Genomic DNA, 21,312 nt, shown 5'->3' on the forward strand with positions numbered 1-21,312 from the left:
ATTTTCCTAAAAGCAGGGCATAAATATACATGAAAGTCTCCCCTCCCCTCTCAACCAAGAACACCAAAAGCAAATCACCAGATAGAAATGACTTTAGACACTTATCAGACTGGAGACAGCAGCAGAACGTCTACATAACACAACTAGCATTTATCTACCATTAGTTTCCTGTATATTTGCCTTCCTACAATTTCCTAAATTGTAGGAGACTCAAAGTCCTTTTCTTTTGTCTTGTCACTTCTCTAAAAGTTTATTATTTTTTGTTGAAGATGTATAAGCTGGAGTTTGAAGCTATCTCTGTGAGAATTACTTATTTTCTGGGTATCCTCTAGGCATATGTAAGATATACATGTTAACAAACTTGTTTGGTTTTCTCGTTAGTCTGTATTTTGTTTCAGAAGCCCCAGCCAAACATTTTAGAAGGGTAGAAGGGAGCTTATTTTTCCTCCCCATACACCCATGGTTAGCATCATACTTACTAGTAAGAGTGCTTTCCCTCTGAAGTTACGACTAAGACATGCTATTAATTATTACCATGTTTACAATTAACATCATACATAACAGTATGAAAATGCCCCATCCTCCAAATTTGAGAGTAAGACAATGATGTCCAGTGTCATCACTTTTATGAAAGGTCCTAGCTAGAGCAATAGGGCATAAAAAGTTTATGTAGATGTTAAACATTAGAAAAGAAAAAGTAAAATTGTCTTTAATTGCATATATTCTGTACCTTAAAAATATCAAAGAATATACAAGCTTTTTTTTTTGCTTTGTTTTTGAGATGGAGCCTTGCTGTGTTGCCAGGCTGGAGTGTAGTGGCACGATCTTGGCTCACTGCAACCTCCGCATCCCAGGTTCAAGTGATTCTCCTGCCTCAGCCTCCTGAGTAGCTGGGACTACAGGCATGTGCCGCCACATCCAGCTAATTTTTGTATTTTTAGTAGAGACAGGGTTTCACCATGTTGGTCAGGATGGTCTCAATCTCTTGACCTCGTGATCTGCCTGCCTCAATCTCCCCAAAGTGCTGGGATTGCAGGTGTGAGCCACTGTGCCTGGCCTATACAAGCTATAAAAATTAATAAGTGAATTTAGCAATTAAAAGAATATGGAATATAAGAACAATATATTGAAATAAGTTTTATTTTGATGTTGATGTAAGGTTAATCTAAAATTATATTTTTGTATACTAGCAATAAGATTAAAAATGAAGTTAAAGTGCTATTTACAATAAAATGAAAACATCAAAAATTTAAGCGTAATACAACAAAACATAAGCAAGATCTACTCACTGAAAACTATAAAGTATTTCTGAGTGACATTAAAGAAGACCAAAATAAATAGATATAAAATGTAAAATTATTGGAGGACAGTATTGTTAGGGTGTTGAGTCTCACCAAATTGATCTATAGATATAAAGCAATTTCAATAAAAATCCCACCAGGGATTGTGTGCATAATTTGACAAGTTGATTCTAAAATTCTTGTGGAAAAGCTAAGGACCTGAAAGAACCAAGACAATTTGGAAGAAGAAAAAAGGTGGGCAAATATGATCAGATTTCCGGACTTATAATAAAGGTAACTAAGACTGTGTAGCGTTGATGTAAGGGATAGGGACACAGACCAGTCTAGAAACAGATGGACATATAGATGGTCACTTGACTTATAACAAAGATGCTATTGCAAGCTAATTCATAAAAAATGGTGTTTTCCACAATGGTTTTGGAGCAACTGCTATCTTGAAATAAAAGTAAAATTTCAGCCTACCTTATCCCATGCACAAATAGAAAATAAACTAAAATGTAAAGGGTAAAACAAAGGCTTGTAGAAGGAAAGAAACATCAGACAATAGATGCCCAACTCTGAGACAAAGAAAGATTTGTTAAAACACACAAAAGCAGTCATCTTTTAATCACAAAAGAAAAAATTAATGTTGTGTTTCATTAAAATTAAGAGAATAAAAATATAAGCCCCAAACAGGGAGAAGATATTAAAACTATTATATCCAACCAAGGATTTATACCTAAAACAGAGAGTGTGCCTACAGATCAGTAAGAAAAAGACAAAAAAACCAATAAATTGGTCAAAAGACTTGAAACTTTACAAAAGAATATCCAAATGGCCAATAAGCCTAAGAAATTGCTCAACATTAGTAATCATCAAGAAATACAAATTAAAACTATATCAGAGTTTTAATTTCAATGTAATTTACACTACACACAAGAATGGCTAAAATTAAAAGCACTGATAATGCCAAGTTATGGCAAAGAAATAGAACATCTGGAATTCTCAAACATCGCCGATGGGACTAGGACTGTAAATTGCCACAACCACTTTGGAAAACTGTTTGGTAGTACTGTATCTACTAAGGCAAAGTACTGTATCTATTTACTAAGGCAAAAACAGGTATTTATCTTGTGACCCAGCAACTCTATTCCTAGTTACATATTCAAAAGAAAAGAGTACATATGTCTATCAAATGTTCATTAACAGGCTGTGCGCCGTGGCTCACACCTGAAATCCCACCACTTTGGAAGGCTGAGGTGGGTGGATCATCTGAGGTCAGGAGTTTGACATCAGCCTGGCCAACATGCCAAAACCCTGTCTCTACTAAAAATACAAAAATTATCCAGGCTTGTTGGCGCATGCCTGTAATCCCAGCTACTTGGGAGGCTGAGGCAGGAGAATTGTTTGAACGCGGGAGACAGAGGTTGCAGTGAGCTGAGATCCCGCCACTGCACTCCAGCCTGGGCGACACAGTGAGACTCCATCTCAAAACAACAACAACAACAACAACAACAACAACAACAAAAAAACGTTCATAGCAGCCTTATTCATCACAGCTAAAATCTGGAAGCAACTCAAATGTCCACTCATAGGAGAAAGGATAAATAAATTGTGTTATATTCAGGCAATAGAATACTATTCAGCAATAAGAAAAAAATGACCTACTGATACATGTAATGATATGGATCCTAGAGCGGGCCAGGCATCTGCGGTGTTGTACTGTTTGAGCCCGCGTCCGAATTTCCGGTGTCCTTTCCTTGCTCCTCACGTCCTCCTAGAAGGAACCCTATTCTCCTAAAGAGCCTTTCGGTGCTGAGCCTTGGCAGTTTAGTTTGCTGAACTCTCCTCAGTGGAGTTAGTGGGTGGTGGTTTGGAAGTAGGGAGAAAGAGGTGGAGGGCTTGTTTGAATGCACCAAGCCTCGCAGGCTTTCCTCCTCCCCGCGCTGGTCAGGTAGGTTCTTTTCGGTTCCTGATGAGGCAAACGAAAACAAAGCAGTTGAACAGCACCAAAGTACATACTTTGGGGGCGCCGTGATCAGAGGATTCCCTTTCCCGGGAACTTGCGTCTAGTCCTCTGACGCATCCTAGCTCGGAGTGGGTGGAAGGGCATGTGGAGTCCACAGCGCCCCCTCGCCCTAGGCGGGGTGGAGACAGCGAGACGACGCCCATGATCAGCTGGTTACAAAACTCGAGGAATAAGAAGTTTAATATCTATTAGTCTGCAAATCCGGAGACCTTGCGGCCTCACTGGTCCTCCTTCCCTCTGAGCTATCTCCACACCCAGCCTTGGATCAGAGGGGATTTAGAAGCAGAGCTGTCCGCAGCGAATACTTTTAATGCCCAGGCCGGGAAGAAAGCGGGTTAGGATCTGATCCCGTTGAATAGAGGACCCAGGAGCCTCCCGCCCCGGGTGCTCTGTAGTGCGGGGGCGCGCTGCGCGCTGCGCGCTGCGCCTGGGCGGCTGGCGGCGGCGGCGTGGGGGCGGTGATGCAGGTGTGACACCGGCCGGCTACTGCCTCCGCCCGGATCGCCCAGCGCAGCGTTAGCCGGAGCTGCACGCGGGGCTACCGGGGTGGAAGCTGCTCTGCCTGCATCCGGAGGCGTCCGCCAGCGGATTTCCCACCCAGGTAGGGGACGGCGTTGCTCGCTGCGGTGCAACCGACCCAGCCGGGGCGCGGACCCAGCGTGCGCCAGGACTCCCAGGCGCTTCTGCCTGGCCTGAAATATACACGCTCGCACTGCTGAGTGCTGTTCATAGTACATGGCACAAAAGACCGAAGAGTCTTGGGAAGCCGGCGCAGAAAAGCAAGGGCTTGCCCGCTGCCTGGAGCTGTGCGCTTCTCTGAAAGCGGCCTCCCCAAGGGCTGTTTTTAAACCCGGTTTGAACTATTAGCGCCATAAGTAGTTTTTCAACTTATAAATGTCAGGCTGCTGGCATTTATAGCTCCGTTTCCATAAGCTTCCTAGCCACTGCTTTTAGCTTCAGTTACATTCTAGTAGATGGATTTTGTTATTGTTGTTCGTTTGTTCTTAAAGAACAGAATTCAAACGTGCTTATACCTGGTGGCTCTTGGGGTTTGTGAGTGTGTATTTCTGCATGTGTAGGGCGCCCTCCGTGGGCGTGGGGGCCGTTTCTTAGGGACACAGAGAGGATTTGTTTATGGACGGGTTTTAGCGCAAGGGAAAGAACATGACTTGTTTTGCAGGGATGGGCTAGCAAATGCTTTTAGCCAGGGAGAAGCAAGGCACTGCTGTGTCTTCGGCAGATGGGTGGTAGAAATCTCTGCTGTCCAGGGTTCAGCAGGGCTGATGAAATACATTCCTTTATCCGGAAATTACAGATGTAAATTGCTCCGTTTAAGGGTAACTTAACGTCGATGTCTTGGGCTCTGATAAGAGCAGCCCCAGTGGGGTGGGGTGGGACGCTGGGGGATGCTTGCTCCTTTCTAGCCCTTGGGGAGGTGAATGTGGGTGGTTTTGGGGCTCAGACAGTGGCAGGTGAGGGGTGAGGAGGGTGCATGGGGGAGGATTGGGCACTGTAGTTGGCTCAGCGGTGGTGCTGGTCTATGTTGATCTCCTCTGTATTTCTGCTTCCTGCCCTTTCCAGAAGAGGTGACTTGTTCTGCTTGTTCCAGTCAGTGAACTAGGTACAGTCTCGTGCTGCATCTTTCTTGAGTCAGCAAATACTTACTGAGCGCTTAGTATTTGTCAGAGATGGGATTAGTCCGTGGGGATGCAGAGATGATGATAACAAAGTCCTGGCTCCCTGAAGTTCACACCTGGTAGAGGGAGAAGTACTTATAATCAGGAGGTGGATAAGTTCATGATGGTGTTGGAAAAGAGCAGCGAGAGCAGAGAGGAGGAGGAAATTGATAGTGGCTGTGATTGGTATAAAAATGAAGCCCTCATGGATTAGGCATGACATGGATTTCAGCAGGGACTGGGTCGCTCTCTTGGTCCTTCGGTCTGGGAGTGACCCACATGACTCTACCACACCATTGCCATCACTGCCAGTGGGTGGGCAGAGCTTTACAAGTCTCGGCTGGGCTGGTATTTGCAGTACGTGACTAGAACCCAGTAGACACAGGCGGACACCCAGAGAGGAGCACATGCAATACAAGTCAGACTTTTAATTTTTTCCTTTTTTAATGAATGGCTTTCCTGAATTCCAGGACTATAAAGGTTTTGAAGCAGCACTTCACAAAGGTAGGGACTCTGGAAAATTCTGAGGGAGTTTCAGAGCAGATGAACTTCTGTCTGCTTCTCCCTGGATCCCTGATCTATCTGTTCTTGTACCAGCCCAGTTCGAAAGGAGAGCTCTCCCTTGATTATCCCTAAATAGGTGGAATAACGGAAAGCTAAAGCTGTTACTACCAATTGTCTCTGGGAGATGAAAATCCAGTCTCAAGGATGTTTCTTCCTGGACCAAAACTGTGATGGGTGAAGAAAAATGATAGAATGAAAAGCTGTTGTATTGTGTAGTTGCCAGAGATGTGCATTACATGCACCTACATCATCACTAAGGTGTTTGAAAAGCAGCCTGCACTGTAAGAAGCATAAGTGTGGATGCTCAAACAGACCTAGGTGAGTTTCTTGGGCAAGTTACTTAGCCCCTCTTTGAGCATTAGTTTCCTGATCTGTAAAATGGAGACAGTAATAGGATTCTTATAATAGTTAAAGAAAAGATACTTTAAAATATTTACTCATTGTTACCCTATCATCATATATAACTTGCTTGGCACAAAGTAGGTGCTCAAGCAATGGCAGTTCATTCATTAAGTTCCTACTATGTATCAGTCAGTGCTCTATGTATGGAAAATACAGACAAAACAACCAAAAAAGCCCTCTCTCAAGGAGCTTAAATTAATGAGTGTGTGTATGTGTGTGTGTGTAAGATGATGGACAAATAAATAAATATAGAGTGTATCAGCTGATGAGACATTGTAATGGAGAAAAATAAAGCTGGCTAAGAGGACTGGGGAGTGCTGCCAGAGGGCAGGGTGGGGCTTGTTATTTACTTTTATGCAGCTTGGCCAGGGAAGGCTTTTTTGTAAATGACATTTGACCAGACATCTGGGGAAGTGAGGGAGGAAGCCAGGGATTCTGGTAAATGACATTTGACCAGACATCTGGGGAAGTGAGGGAGAAAACCAGGGGTTGTAGGCAGCACCTGCAAAACCCTGAGACAGGAGAGAGGTGTGTTCCCAAGAGACCCAGAAAGGAGGTCACAGAAGCTGCTGTTGAGTCAGACACCAGGACAGCAGTAGGAGCTGAGGTCATAAGGGCAACACGGCAGGTCTTTGAGATATTGCCTCTTAGGGTTCCTATTTGTCACTATGATGTATGTGCTGAGTTATTGTTTAAGGAATTGGATGAAATCCTAAACTCTGTGTTTAGAAGAAGGTTGGTTGGTAGACATAAGTACCTGTGGTCATTCAGAGCGTAAATGAATGCAGCAAGCAGAAAGCATAGGTCTTTGCAAGGCAACAGGAAGCACAGGAATTAAGGAGACTGTGCAATGCAGCAGTCAGGTTTCTCCCATCCGAATGGAGGACCATGTTTGTGCTTCTTTTGAATCTTAGTATTAAGATTTTTTGTTTCTTTTCCCCTACACTAAAAGAGAAGGTCATCTTTAGCAAACAGGCCAGCAGTCCTTGCCAGATATTCTTTTTTCTTTGAGCATGAGAAGAGTTTCTATGATCATGGAAAAGTGTTGGGATCATCTGGAAATATGCTGACCTTCAGTGACCATGGAATGCATTTACATAATATCATATGGCAAATTTATTTAAAGCCTCTGTCTTATGGGCTTAACATAAAGATCAGTTTGCTGCTCTGCCCTTTGGAAACTTTATTATTCTAGAGAAAATATGGTTTGGGGATTTGAGAGCCTCATCACTCAGCTGTCCTTGGTGCAGAAGGGCTACTGCAGTGTGTTCCATGGCCAGAAATGGAGCTGGATGCCTGAGAACCTAGTCAAAGTTTCTGTGAAATAGAATGAGGTGAGGCTGGGTCAAGGTCAGAGAGTCTGACTGGGTGTCCCCACGTCCACCTCAGAAGGCAACATTTACTTCTGTGAATTTCCCCCATCCAAGATCCGGCTTTTAGTATTGCTGCCTCAGAAACCTGATCTGTCTTTCCGGGCCACATCACAGTGACCTTGTTCACCTGCATGCCAGCATATTGATTTGCAGTGGTTGAGACACTGTATGGCTTGGTTAGTGGGTCTTCTTCCTACAGACCCCTGTCATAACAGCCAAATCACAAGGAGAAGGTCTCCTAAAGCACATTATTCAGAGCAAAGCAGCTTAGATGCCTACCCTAGGAACTGGTTACATGCTTTAGGGCCAATCTTGCCAAAGGGACTACAGACCAAACCACCCCTAAACTTCGTGGCCTTAAACAACAGCCATTTGTTATTTTCTCTCCTGTCTTTTGGTTGGCTGGGTAGTTCCGCTGATCTGAGTTGTGCTTGCTTGATTTCAGCTGTGCTTGCTCATGTGATTTTGGTCTGCCGATGGAGTGTCTGAGGGCTGGCTGCTTTAGGATGGCCTCAGCTGGATGACTTGGCTCTGCTCCATGTGGTCACTCATCCTCCAGCAGGCCAGCTCAGCATGTTCACATGGTAGTGGCAGGAGGCCAAGAGAAAGTGAAAACTTGTATGGCCTCTTGAGGCCTAAGCTTATAACTGGCACTCCATCACTTTATCCTTGTCTAATGACAAAATTAAGACACAAGATAGCCCAGAGTGGAAAGTTAGGAAAACAGACTCTACTTCTTGATAGAAGGAGCTACATAGTCACATTACAAAATGCATAGATACAGGGAGGGGAAGAATTGGGACATTTTTGCAATCAATCAATCAATCAATCAATCAATCTACCATAGGGACCTGAATATTTATTTATTTATTTTTGAGATGGAGTTTCACTCTTGTTGCCCAGACTGGAGTGCAGTGGTGTGATCTCGGCTCACTGCAACCTCTGCCTCTGGAATTTAAGTGATTCTCCTGCTTCAGCCTCCTGAGTAGCTGGGACAACAGGCCTGCTCCACCACGCCTGGCTAATTTTGTATTTTTAGTAGAGATGGGATTTCTCCATGTCGGTCAGGCTGGTCTCAAACTCCTAACCTCAGGTGATCCACCCACCTCGGCCTCCCAAAGTGCTGGGATTACAGGCGTGAGCCACCGCGCCTGACCGGGACCTGAACATTTAAAGTGCTCTTGGCTAGGTTTCCTTTTCTTCTGGACTCTGCTTGATTGGGCAGAGTCTGTACTTGCTCTTTTGACTGTCTCTTTTTCTGTGTTTCTGTGGTTGACCATGTAGGGATGTATGTATGTTTAGATAATCATTCATTCACTAAATAAATATTTATTGAGTGATCTCTATGTGCCAGGCATGTTATAGGAAGCAGACCCATCTCATGAAGCATTCATTCTAGTTGAGGGAGACAAATAATATGTAAGTAAATAACGTATGTTTTATATCAGGTGATTAAGGAACGTTGAGCAGGGAAAGGAAGATGGGAGGTGCCTGGTTGCGTTGGAGTGGGAGGGTAGGGTAAAGCGAGGAGTGGGTATTTTATGTAAGATGGTCAGGGTAACATGAAGGAAGTGAAGGAGTGAGCCAGACAGTTATCTGAGGAAAGACATTTCCAGGTAGGGAGAACAAGTGCAAAGGCCCCGAGGCAACAGAGATAACTGGCATGTTCCAGGAACAGCAAGGTGACTTACGCAGAGGGAACTGAATGAGACAGGGTGAGCGTGGGAGAAGAGATCGGAGAAGTAGCAGGGAGCCAGCTAATACAAGGTCCTATAGGGCCTTTCGTAGACTTTAGCCTTTACTTTGAGAAAGATGGGACACCACTGGAGAATTTTGAGCACAGGGTACTATTAGATGATTTATGTTTTCCAAGGATCCCTTGAGCTTTAGAGCTTAGTGCAGACTCTCAGAGGACAAGGGTAGAAACAGAGAGATTAGTCAGGATGGTACTGCAATGACTCAGGTGAGAGCGGGTGGTGGTTTGGACCAGGCTGGATAGTAGTTAAAATGGTGAGAAGTTGCAATCCCAGCACTTTGGGATGTGAACGTGGGCGGATCACTTGAGCTCAGGTGTTTTGAGACCAGCCTGGGCAACATGGCAAGACTCCAGCTCTACAAAAAATAAAAAAATTAGCCAGGTGTGGTGGCACATGCCTGTAGTCCCAGCTACTCAGGAGTCTGAGATGGGAAGATCTCCTGAGCCTGGGGAGGTCGAGGCTGCAGGGAGTCATGATAATGCCATTGTACTCCAGCCTGGACAATGGGTTGCGATCATGTCAAAAATAAAAATAAAAATTGAAAAAAAAAATATGGTGAGAAGTGGCTAAATTCATAAAGTAGGCAGGATGTATGGATGAGTTGGATACTTAGGGTATGAGAAAAAGATAACTTAATGAATTTTGACCTAAGCAGCTGGATGGAGTGGCACTTTAGTGAGATGGAGAGGAAACAGTGATGGGGTTTAATTGGATATCCAATGGGAGATATTAAGTAATTCACTGCATATGAGAGTCTAGAGTTCAGGGAAGAGTTTCAGGAAGGAGACATAGGTTTGAGTATCATTAGCATGTTATTTATTTTTCCTTGAGCCAAGTCACTGCTGTATCACTAGTGCCCAGAGTTTTGTCCGGCACATTGTATATACTCAGTGGATATGCACTGAATAAATGAATGGAACCACTTAATTACAAGAGTTGACTGCAGATCTTTGCTTTGGTGGATCTTGAAGTGTAACTCCTTGAAGTTATTTCTTTTCTTTACAAGGTCTCATGGGAGCCTTATTGTGGATCTCATGCACTAAAAAGAGGCTTTAAATGTGAAGGCTCCAATTGCTTATATCATACAGAAAGCAATGTGTGGTGACAAGTAAGAAAGAGGAACAAGTGGAAACCAAAAAATAGCTCATATTTTCAAAAAATGAGAAAAGATCCTTTAGAGAGAGGTGGCTGAAATTCAGGGGTGTGATGTTCTTGGGTTATTATTGTACTGCTCTTAATTTAAGATGAGGCAGAAGCAAGGAAGAATCTTGAAAGGGGAGAATTTTATTTAAATCAATTTATGCTGAGTGTCACCAGCTTGCTTGAGAAACCTCACATCTACAGTAGCTTGCATAATGTGTTCCTGTTTATAAAAGGAAGAAATAGGGAATAGCCTTCATAGGAAAAGGGAGGGCTGGAATGACTTCAGCCTCAGGCTGTGGGTGCTGTCCATTTTCTCCTCGTGGTGTGGCTGATTCTATGTAAGTTTTGTTTGCAATGATGTTGGTGAAGGGAATGAAACAAGAAAAAGCAGGCACTGCCATTGAAAGTGGTTGTGTGTGTGTGTGTGTGTGTGTGTGTGTGTGTGTGAGAGAGAGAGAGAGAGAGAGAGAGATGGAGAATGTGCCAGTGGTGGAGAAAAAGAACCAAATCCCAGAAGGAAGTGTGAGAAAGAGACACAAGCTGCCCTTCATTTTTACGTGTGGGTACTAGGCCTGACCACATGGGGCATAGGATGGAGCAGTGGGTTTTAGCATCAGACAGAACTGGGTTTGCACTCAGGCTTCATTACTTTATTTATTTATTTATTTAACATGGAGTACCATTCTGTCACCAGGTTGGAGTGCAGTGGCATAGTCTCAGCTCACTGTAACCTCTGCCTTTTGGGTTCAAGCGATTCTTCTGCCTCAGCCTCCTGAGTAGCCGGGACTACAGGCATATGCCACCATACCCAATTAACTTTTGTATTTTCAGTAGAGACAGGGTTTCACCATGTTGGCCAGGATAGTCTCGATCTCTTGACCTCGTGATTCACCTGGCGTGGCCTCCCAAAGTGCTGGGATTACAAGCGTGAGCCACCACGCCCGCTAACTTTCTATTTTTTTTTGAGATAGGGTCTCACTCTGATAACCAGGCTGGTGTGCAGTGGCATGAACACAGCTCACTGCAGCCTTGACCTCCTGGGCTCAAGCGATCTTCCCATCTCAGCCTCCAAAGTAGCTGGGACTACAGGCATACACCACCATGCCCAGCTAATTTTTAAATTTTTTTGTAGAGATGGGACCTTACTATGCTGCCCAGGCTGGTCTTGAACTCCTGAGCTCAAGTGATTCTTCCACCTTAGCCCCCAAAGTGGTGGGATTACAGGCATGAGTCACCATGCCTAACCCAAACTTCCTTACTTTCTAGCTGTGTAAACTTGGGCACATTATTTAATTTCTCTGAGCCTTGGTTTCCTCAGTTGTAAGGTGGTGGTGGTGGTGGTGATGATGATAGTAATAATACCAAGTGTTCTGCAGTCCCCTCTATGCTCCTGGACTTGGAACTATGTTGGTGTAAATATTGATTAAAGGATTACCATACCAGCTGAGGAACTTAGAGATTTTATGTGAAGGGAGAATGGAGAGCCTATCATTTGATGTTCACAGTGCCATTTAGAAGATTATTTGCGTGGGGCCCATAATGTTCAAAATTAGACAAAGGGACAATAATAAAATGTCTAGCCTTATGAAGGCTAGACATTTCAAGGTGCCTAGAGGAAAACTAACCTCCCTTTCTCTGCAATAAGCCAATCTCCTTAGTTCAGTTTTGCAATGTTGCATAGTTTGTTGGAATTCTGTGATGAAAATTTTGGAGTCATGTGTAGCTTTCCTATGCAGAAACTTTCCTATCTGATGCCTTTGTGGTTCCCACAAAATCCACTGCATGGTCTTCTTCTGGAAAAGTCTGCTGTTCTTCCTGTTCCAGGCACATAGTAGGCATGCGATACGTATTTATTAGATGCATGGTGAATAAATGGTGCTGTGGTTTCTGTGTTGGCTGTGGCTCTTCTGGTTGCTCCTACCGGCCTGGGCAAGAGATCAGCAGGTAAGTGACAGTGATGAGCTAAGTCTTTGGCAGGTACTCAGCAGCTAATGTTGCCCTCTCTCCACCACCCTCATGCCTTGGCTATCATTCTGACATCCTCTAGATCAAGTATCATATAGTCAGCTTTCCCTCTAAGTCCCCAGTTACATCGTCAGCAAATCTAAAGCTCCCTCGCTGTCCTGACTGTTGATTACAGGTAACGCAACAGTGTCTCCTGACTTAGCAACAAAGACCCACACCATGGGTTCCCTGCTTCAGCTCCCACACAGAAGCCTGTGGTCCCATTAAGTCTTCCTGTTTTCTGTACACACTTCTGCTCCACCCATCTCCTGTTCCCTTCAGTTGTTAGAGCTTGATTCTGTATTGGTTGGCAGGGGAGAGAGTAGCATTAATTTTCTTTTCACAAAAGGCAATTGAAAATTCTTTCCTAACAGATGACTGTCTAGCCCCTCAGAACTGAACTTCTTCAGGAGGCAGATAGGCCACATCCTTCCTCCTGTGCCCATTTTACAGATGAGATATCTGAAGCTCAGAGAAAAGAAATTACAGACAAAAGTACCCTTGGAAAGGTGGATGCACAATCTCATTTGTTTCCTGCCAGCTCTGCATAGATGCAAGAGAAGGTAATTTTTCCAGACCGCTGGGGCCTTCTTGAATCATGGATGTCTGCATCCAGAAGTTGATTGTTGAATCACAGGTGTCTGGATTTGGAAGCTGACTGTTCAAACTGGGAGCTTGGTGCTATTAAGTACTTCTTATGTCAACCCCAGGTGATATGTGTGTGGGCAGGAGCTCTAGGCTCCCAAAACTCACCTAGGTGTGATAGGTGTGATTTACAATTCTGTTTTCATGATCATTTCATGAGAGAAACCTGCAAATGAACACTGCTAAGGAGAAGGAACAGAACACGTTAATGGATAAATGAGCTGTCCATCATTACTCCTGAGTGAGCATGATTTGTTTTAATGAATATTTCATGGGCAGGTTCCTTTTCAGGTCCAGAATACGCTCCAGGCAATGAAGACCTTAATTGAACTGTAGGATCTTACAGTTTCAGAGCTTGAAGGGACCCTAGAAAGCAGGGAATCAAAACTTCTTATTATTCAAAGAAGGAAATAATTAAAAAAAATTTTTTTTGACACATGTTCTTGCTCTGTTGCTCAGGTTGGAGTGTAGTGGCACAATCTTGGCTCACTGCAACCTCTGCCTCCTGGGCCCAGCAATCCTCTCACCTCAGCCTCCCGAATAGCTGGGACTATAGGCATGTCCCACCATACCTGGCTAAGTTTTTAATTTTTTGTAGAAACGAGGTCTCACTGTATTGCTCAGGCTGGATTGCCCAAGCAGTCCTCCAGCCTTGGCCTGCCAAAGTGCTGGGATTACAGGCATGAACCACCGCATCCACCTCAGAAATAACTTATTAGGATGGATAAAAGAGCTGTCCATCATTACTCACATTACAAATCATGCTCACTCAGGAGTAATGATGGACAGCTCATTTATCCATTAATGTGTTCTGTTCCTTTCTCTTAGCGTGTTCATTTGCAGGTTTCTCTCATGAAATGACCATGAAAACAGAATTGTAATTTATAAGAAAAGAGGTTTAATTGGCTCATGGATTCATACAGTAAGTTAATGACGGAGAGAGGATCAAAGCTCAGGTCAGGGATGTAGCAATGTTAAGTTCGTATGAGAGGCCAAGAGAGAACAGGAAAACAGAAAAATGTAGCGTGGGTCCCCTACATTGTCATGCTTAGAAACCCTCTGAAACCGCACAACTAGTTCTCCCAAGCAGGTGACAGCCCGGTTAGGCCCCTCAACAGCCTCCTCTGATTGCTCAGTCCTTTGGGATTTTCCCTGCCTGGCTCCCGGAGCCCAGGCCCAGTGAGGGTGGCTCCTGTGTTGCCTGCCATCCCTGCTCTGTTGTGCATAGAATCTGACTGTGGCCTCTCGCCTGATCTGGGGTGCAGCAGATGGCACTGAGGAATAGAGCCCAGCTGGCACGTGGGAGGCTCTGCAGGAGAAGAAGAAGCACTGTGGGGTGGCCTGCCCTAGGCAAAGTGCTGGGCCTGGGAGATGGGGCTGGAAAGGTCATGGGAATGTCAGGAGCCTCTGCCTTTGACCCTGGAGGGCTTAAGGAATTTAGTTCTACCCCTAGCACTATGACGAGTGACGAACACATCCCACACATGCTGGCTTAATGGTCTGTAAATTAAATACAGCCACTTTAATTTTCGTTTTTTAAAGCAAAGCATAAACATGCAGTGTTAAGGAAAGGAAAGCTATAGGGTAGCAATGTAAAGGCAGTAGCTTAAAACTTAAAGCAAAGAAGAGAAACTCAAATGGGACAATGAATAAGTGGATGAGACAGGGTATATGAAAACGGGATGGGGTGCTGAGCCAACTTCTCCTCCTACTTCTCATGACGGATAAGGGTTTGTTTGTTTGTTTGTTTGTTTTAGTGGTGCTGCCCACGTCTGTGGCAGAAAAGCTGTGCTGGGCTCCCACCCTCGTATCACAGGGGTGGTGGCTGCCTGCTTCCTCGGTGGCCCAGCATGCAGCATCTTGGGGCACTACAGAGGGCTGTCAGGCCAGGCTAGTCCTATCAAGTTTCTTAGTTTCACCTGTGTCACTCCCAGGTTTATGTCTTGTTACTTTCAGCCCATTTCCTCTAGACAAGTAAGGCCCCTACTGGCTGGCTTGGCCTGCCAATCAGTTCCTGGATTCTTGAGCAAACTCTTACCTTCTTCTGGTTCTTTGAGATGGTGCAGGGCAAAGAGCCCCAGAGCCTGTCTGCTTAGGGCTCTGCTGTAGGAGAGCTCATTAATTAGTAATTAGAATACAAGGTGGGGAGGTACACACTGAGAGAATGGGGGACCGTGAGGCTGGAAGCAGTTGCTATTGCTGCATGAGGAGAGAAGACGGAGGGCCAGGCAAAGCTATCGGACAGGGGAGGGGCTGTTGTCTGGTGAGCCTTGAAGGATGGGCTGTTGTGGGGAGGACAGGGAATGGTTTCAGCAGAAGCATATAGACCTGAAAATGCGTGGTTGATTTTTGGAACAATAGGGGGTTTGGTGTATTAGTCTGTTCTTTCATGGCTATAAAGAAATACCTGAGATTGGGTAATTTATAAGAAAAGAGCTTTAATTGGTTCATGGTTCTGCAGGCTGTACAGGAAGCATGGTGGCATCTGGAGAGGCCTCAGGAAGCTTCTAATCATGGAAGAAGGCAAAGAGACAGCAGGCATGTCACCTGGCAGAAGCAGGAGTAAGAGAGAGGGGAGGCGCCACACACTTTTAAGTGATTGGATCTCATGAGAACTCACTCTCTATTGCCAGGACAGTACCAAGGGGATGGTGCCAAACCATTCGTGAGAAATCTACCCCCATGATCCTATCACTTTCCACCAGGCCCCACCTCCAACACTGAGGATTACATTTCGACATGAGATTTGGGTGGAGACAGATATCCAAACTATGTCATCTGCTGTGGCCAAAACACAGGATCTGAGGTGGTATTGGCTGGGGGTGGGGTGAGGGTTGAGTCGGGTGGGGATAGGGAGAAGGGGGATGGGGAGAAGTTTGGTGAGAAGTAGCAGGATGCCCACTAGAATCTCTTGTGGGTTTAAATGTTGTCACCAGATGTGCCAAGAAGGAAGAAGCTCAAGAACCACAGTGATAGAGAGGAGCTGGTTGTCTTTGCTCCTGAAATGCTCCTGTAAGTGGTGAGATCGCCGCTGTCCTGTGCTTCAGCCACGATGTGTGGCTGGGTGTGAATTAAGTGGATCACAAGTTTGGTTTGGTCTTGGTCACAGATCTCCATTCAAATAGAGAAGGAGTCTTGGAAACTGTGATTGATATCTTGGAGATGCTCTGAGGCACAGAAAGATCCCAGAGAGCATGGAAAGCATTTAAGAAATAAAAAGCTTTTAGGTTGTTGTTACCCAAAACAAATGGAGTGGAAAGTTCTGTTTGAAAAAGATGAGAGAGAAGCAAGGGAATTAGGGAAGCAGGATTTACCTGTATTTCTTGGGTAGTTTCCTGGTACGTGGTTCTACCCGTAACTCCTCAAAGACTCACTGATTAGGGGATTTTCCCCCTTTCTCTTTTTCCTCATCATTTTGGATGCATTAAAGACATATTACAGACCATCCAGAAAGTAGGGCAAAGAAAAGGAAAACCTTCTTATAATCCCCACCATTTATATAGCATTTTGAATTCTATTCTTTCTCTTTTAGAGACAGGGTCTTGCTCTGCCACCCAGGCTGAATTGCAGTGGTGCCGTCATGGCTCACTGCAGCCTCAAACTCCTGGATTCAGGAGATCCTCCCACCCTAGCCTCCTGAGTAGCTGGGATGAAAAGGCAAACACCACCATGCCTGGTTAATTTTTATTAAATTAATTAATTTTTTTTTTTTTTGTAGAGATGGGGTCTCACTATTTTGCCCAGACTAGTCCTGAATTCCTGGCCTGAAGCAGTCCTCTCACCTTGGCCTCCTAAAGCAGTGGGATTACAGCGTGAGCCACTATGCCTGGCCCAGATGTAATCATATGAAGTATGCAGTTTAGAAGCCTTCGGCAAAGACCAGCTGGCTTCATTTCCTCCTCCTCCTGGGCACATAGACTACATCTCCAGGCTTCCCTTGCAAGTGGGCGTGGCCACGTAACAGTTTTGTTGATGCAGTGAGAAAGGTGTGTTCTTCCAGGCTCCTTTTCATCTATTGGCTGCCCCTGCACGAGGCTATCTCAAGTGCGAGAAATAAACTCTGCCTATGCTAAACGACTGACATCTTAGAGTTTGTTTGCTGCAGTAGTCTAACTGAATTTCACCCACACAGAAGCTGAAATTTCAATAAGCTATTTCTCATAAGCTTATGGGAACACATTGAGGAAGATCCAGAGGCATGTTTCTTGATAACATAAAGATTAAAAGGTTATAGCTGGGCTGTTGGGTTGCCTGTAGCCTGGGTGCTCTTTAATAGAGAAAACAACTGGGGTAAACATCCATTTTTTTCCTGTGATGGATATACCAGGAGCATACATGTCTGAAAAGGCTGAGGTTCAATATTTTCCCTTTTCTTATCTCATTGTTTCTGACTCCTACAAAATAATAGGAATATATTGTAGAATCCCATATCATTTTTAAACCAATAGGTTCTTTCTGATACAGCTTACATAGCCTCAGACAAGTTTAACTTCGCAGAGCCTCAATTTCCTGATCTTTAAAATAGTCACAGTAAGGTCTATTTTCTGGGATTGTCGAGGCATTGAAGGAGATCATATTTGTCAGTGTGTAGTAGGGTACATTGTGCACAATAGGTGCTTTCCCACTGGACTATAGATTCCCTGAGAGAAGGACTATGCCACCTTGTCTACCACTGTAGCTCCAGTGTGTAACACAGTCCCTGGCACATAGTAGGTAATCAATGGTTAGTTATTTTCCAAACTTAAAGTGCCTTAAAGAAACCTGTGTATTAAAAGGGAGAAACAACGTACCCTGGATTGGAGAACCGAGAAAGGTGTTAGAGGAACTTGGAGAGGGTCTGGACAGTCTAACACCTTAACCTTGAGGTGCTGAGAGGGTTAATCTATGAGTTCACCAGAAGGGTGAGAGAACAAGAATTTACGCAAGATGGGGAAACGTATCTCTAATGTGTGTGCTTGGGATTGCTCTATATTTGGATGATAACTCTCTCATCTGAGGTTAATCCTCTTTGTCCGAGTCATCCAGGCAAGGGATTAACTGCTTTAAACTCCAGGCCTTGCTGGCCCTGACAATGTGAGCTTGGTGTTGCTGGTGCCCAGGGACCCAAGGGGTCAGTTTTTATTGACTCAACACACAAGGTTCCTCTGTGGTTATTTAATCCCAGCCTCTTAATCCTATGGAGGAAGAGACTGAGGCCTAAGAGGGGAGGTAACTGTTTTCTTGCAGCAGCTTTGTGATGAGAACCTCTGTTTCCAGCTTAGAGTTCTCTTCTGTGCTCTGTGCTAGGCTCCAGGGAAGGCTTCAGGAAAAGGACCTTAGCTGAAAGAGCAGAAGAACAAGTCTCTGGGAGTGCTTGTGTATTGATGGAAATTCCATATTGTGTCTGGGGAAGCTCCCACTGTGTCTGTCAAAAGCCTGCTCCCTTGCTAATCAGTGGGCTATTTGGAAACACATCCCAGGGTCTGGATCCTCCAGCCACTTTCTAACTTTGTGTGCTCAGTTCATGATTCACAATCTAAGATGAGAGAGCCTAGCCCAGGTGGGATCACATGCCCATTCCTGAGGGCACCATAACTATGACTCCCAAGATGGCATGTAGTGAGGAAAGGGGAGTTCCTTAAAGGAACATTGGAGAGTTGTTGCTGAAAGAAGCGTACATGGGTCCTGAGCAGGCGAAGTCCACAGACGTCCACAGCACATGCTGAGCTGGCTTCTCTTGCTGAAATAAAGATTACAAAGTGCTACCTTTGTTGGTGAGCGTCGACGACTTTGAAAGTGAGCTGTTTCTCCATCTCCCCTTCCTTTTTTTAAAAAAATAAAGTCTTGCTTTCTTACTCAGGTTAGAGTACGGTGGTGTGATCTTGGCTCACTGCAACCTCTGCCTCTCCGGTTCAAGCAATCCTCCCACCTCAGTCTCCTGAGTAGCTGGGACCACAGGCACCCATCATCATGCTTGACTACTTTTTTTTGTATGTTAGTAGAGACAGGCTCTCGCTATGTTGCCCAGGCTGGTCGTGAACTCCTGAACTCAAGTGGTCCACCTGCCTTGGCCTCTCAAAGTGCTGGGATTACAGGTGTGAGCCACTGCGCCTGGCCTTCCTTATTTTTTTCTAAGAGGTTTCTAAGGGGTTCACATTTTTATAACCATCTCCTTGCTTGACCTAGTCTTGCATTTTAAGAATTAAACTATGCAAAATTCAAAGATATAATTCTCCCTGAAATCCCTTTTACATTTATTTATTTATTCAGCAAATGTTTATTGACTTCTCATTGTGCTAGGCATTAGAGTTAATGATAGGTAAGGAAAATGTGATCTCTGCCCTCAGGGTGTATAGTGTAGAAATTTGTAAAGAAGTTTTGTTTCACATATACCTTAACAGAGTACATGCACACACACACACACACACATAAATATACATATATAATACATTATTATATACTTCAGAATTTCTAGCTTGCTTATAACTTGAAGACCTTTAAGCCCAACTGCTGCTCATCAGAAGTCCTAACTTGGTTAAAGAAAGGGGTATGTTGTTGAATCACAATGATGAAGAACATCTTGCTAAAGAACATGACTTTGCATTCTCCCTGTGCATAGAACATCTTGGAAGTTGAAGAGTAAAAAATCCATCTTGGTATCAAACTGCCTGCTACTCTGTTCTCCTAAAACTAGGAGGGAGTGGGTGGCCTTCATTGGTACTGCTTCTGTTTGCAGGCTGTGAATGAGGGCTGGCACCCCTGGCTACTTTGTTGTTGTGTGGTGGTGTTTGAACACCGGTCAGCATATTGCTTTGCTGTTGTCACGTTATTCGTATAATCCCAGCAGCTGGCAATTGTGTAATAATTTTTGAGAGACCCAGATATTTGCTTAGAGAGAATAAAAATAGGCAGAGAATGAGGTGTGCTCTGCATCCCGTGCAGAATGTTGTATGACTGCACTTCACAATGACAGGATTGTTCCTTGGTTAGAATTCCCCGTGGGACTTTCCCTCCTCAAAGTTCAGAGAAGGGTCATGCATTCTGGAAGGGAAGCCTGTCTTATCCTCTTTGCATGCACTGACAGAGCTAGAATAATTGTCTCAGCCCTTGCGATCCAGTCAGGCTTGTACTGATAGGGAACTCATAAACGGCTGTATTGGTCTATTCTCATACTGCTATGAAGAAATACTCAAGACTGGATAACTTATAAAGAAAAAAAGGTTTAATGGATTCACAGTTCCATGTGGCTGGGGAGGGGGGACTCACAATCATAGAGGAAGGCGAAGGAAGAGCAAAGGCATGTCTTACATGGCAGCAGGCAAGAGACTGTGTGTGGGGGAACTGCTCTTTATAAAACCATCAGATGTTGTGAGACTTACTCACTATCATGAGAGCAGCATGGGAAAAACCTGCCCCCATGATTCAGTTACCTCCCACCGGGTCCTTCCCATGACATGTAGGGATTATGAAAGCTACCATTCAAAATGAGATTTGGGTGGGGACACAGGCAAACGATATCAATAGTCACAATGGTTTCGAGCTTGAGGTCTGTACCAGTATGCAGACTTAGAAGAGCATAGAGCCACATCTTTGTCTCCTGCTTTTTGTTCCATGGTGGCAAGATTATGCGTCTGGAGTTAGATTGCTGGGATTGAAGCTTGTCTCTTTCACTTACTAATTATGCTAAAATTCTCTGCACCTCAGTTTACCAACCTGTAAAACAAGGATAATATTAACTAGAATTCTATCTTATACATTTGTTAAGAGGAATGAATTAAAGGAGATAATACAGTGCTTAGCAGAATGTTGGACATATAACGAGGGTATTAATTAGCTGCTACTGTATAGCAATAATGCTGCCTAACAAATAGCCCTAATTATTGCACTGGCTCATACAACAAACTATTTATCTTACTTATGAGGTGGCCAGTCAACTGTGATTGGCTCTCCTTCATGCTGTAGGTCAAGTTCAGGTCTGTTTCATGCATCTCTCATCTCTCCACCAGATGCTACCAGCAGCTACCAGGGACATATTCTTCTCATTCTTCTCATGCCAAATGGCAGGAGGACATGAGGAGTGCTAACTGTCCTAGTACATTTAAAGCCTCTGCATTCATCATGTTTGCTAACATTTCATTGGCCAAGGCAAATGACATGGCCAAACCCAAACCCGTATCAGTAAACTGGGAAAGTATACTCTTCTCACAGTGGAAGACATGGCAAAGTGACATGGCAAGAATGTGGATTATAATCATATTACATAGGGGAAAAGAATTGGGAATAAAAATTGGATCTACCAAAGCAAGTTCCCTATGTAACAAGATGTTGAGTGGGACTTTTTTATTGCCCCAGAATGGGCATTCAGATTGCAAATCTGAAAATAAAGTCTTAGACACTCTATTTGTTAAATAACTGGAATTCCTCATGACTTTCAAGAGGTATCAAAACTGGTTTTGGGGC

General features: G+C 44.3%; 1 protein-coding gene across 5 annotated transcripts in view; it reads left to right on the forward strand.

The window, feature by feature from the left end:
- The first annotated feature begins 3,807 nt into the window (after nucleotides 1-3,807).
- The window catches only part of SV2B (synaptic vesicle glycoprotein 2B), a 188,541-nt gene continuing 171,036 nt past the window's right edge, over nucleotides 3,808-21,312 (forward strand). For 2 of the 5 annotated variants that reach the window (XM_065548467.2, XM_065548473.2), the window contains exon 1: nucleotides 3,808-3,910. The gene's annotated coding sequence lies outside the window, so the exon portion shown is untranslated. Of the gene's footprint in view, nucleotides 3,911-4,443; nucleotides 4,647-5,339; nucleotides 5,868-16,591; nucleotides 16,860-21,312 lie in introns of those variants that run through there. The other 3 variants (XM_065548468.2, XM_065548472.2, XM_065548470.2) reach the window with 3 other exon arrangements.

Source organism: Macaca fascicularis, chromosome 7, assembly GCF_037993035.2.
Source record: "Macaca fascicularis isolate 582-1 chromosome 7, T2T-MFA8v1.1".
Classification (NCBI taxonomy): Eukaryota; Metazoa; Chordata; class Mammalia; order Primates; family Cercopithecidae; genus Macaca; species Macaca fascicularis.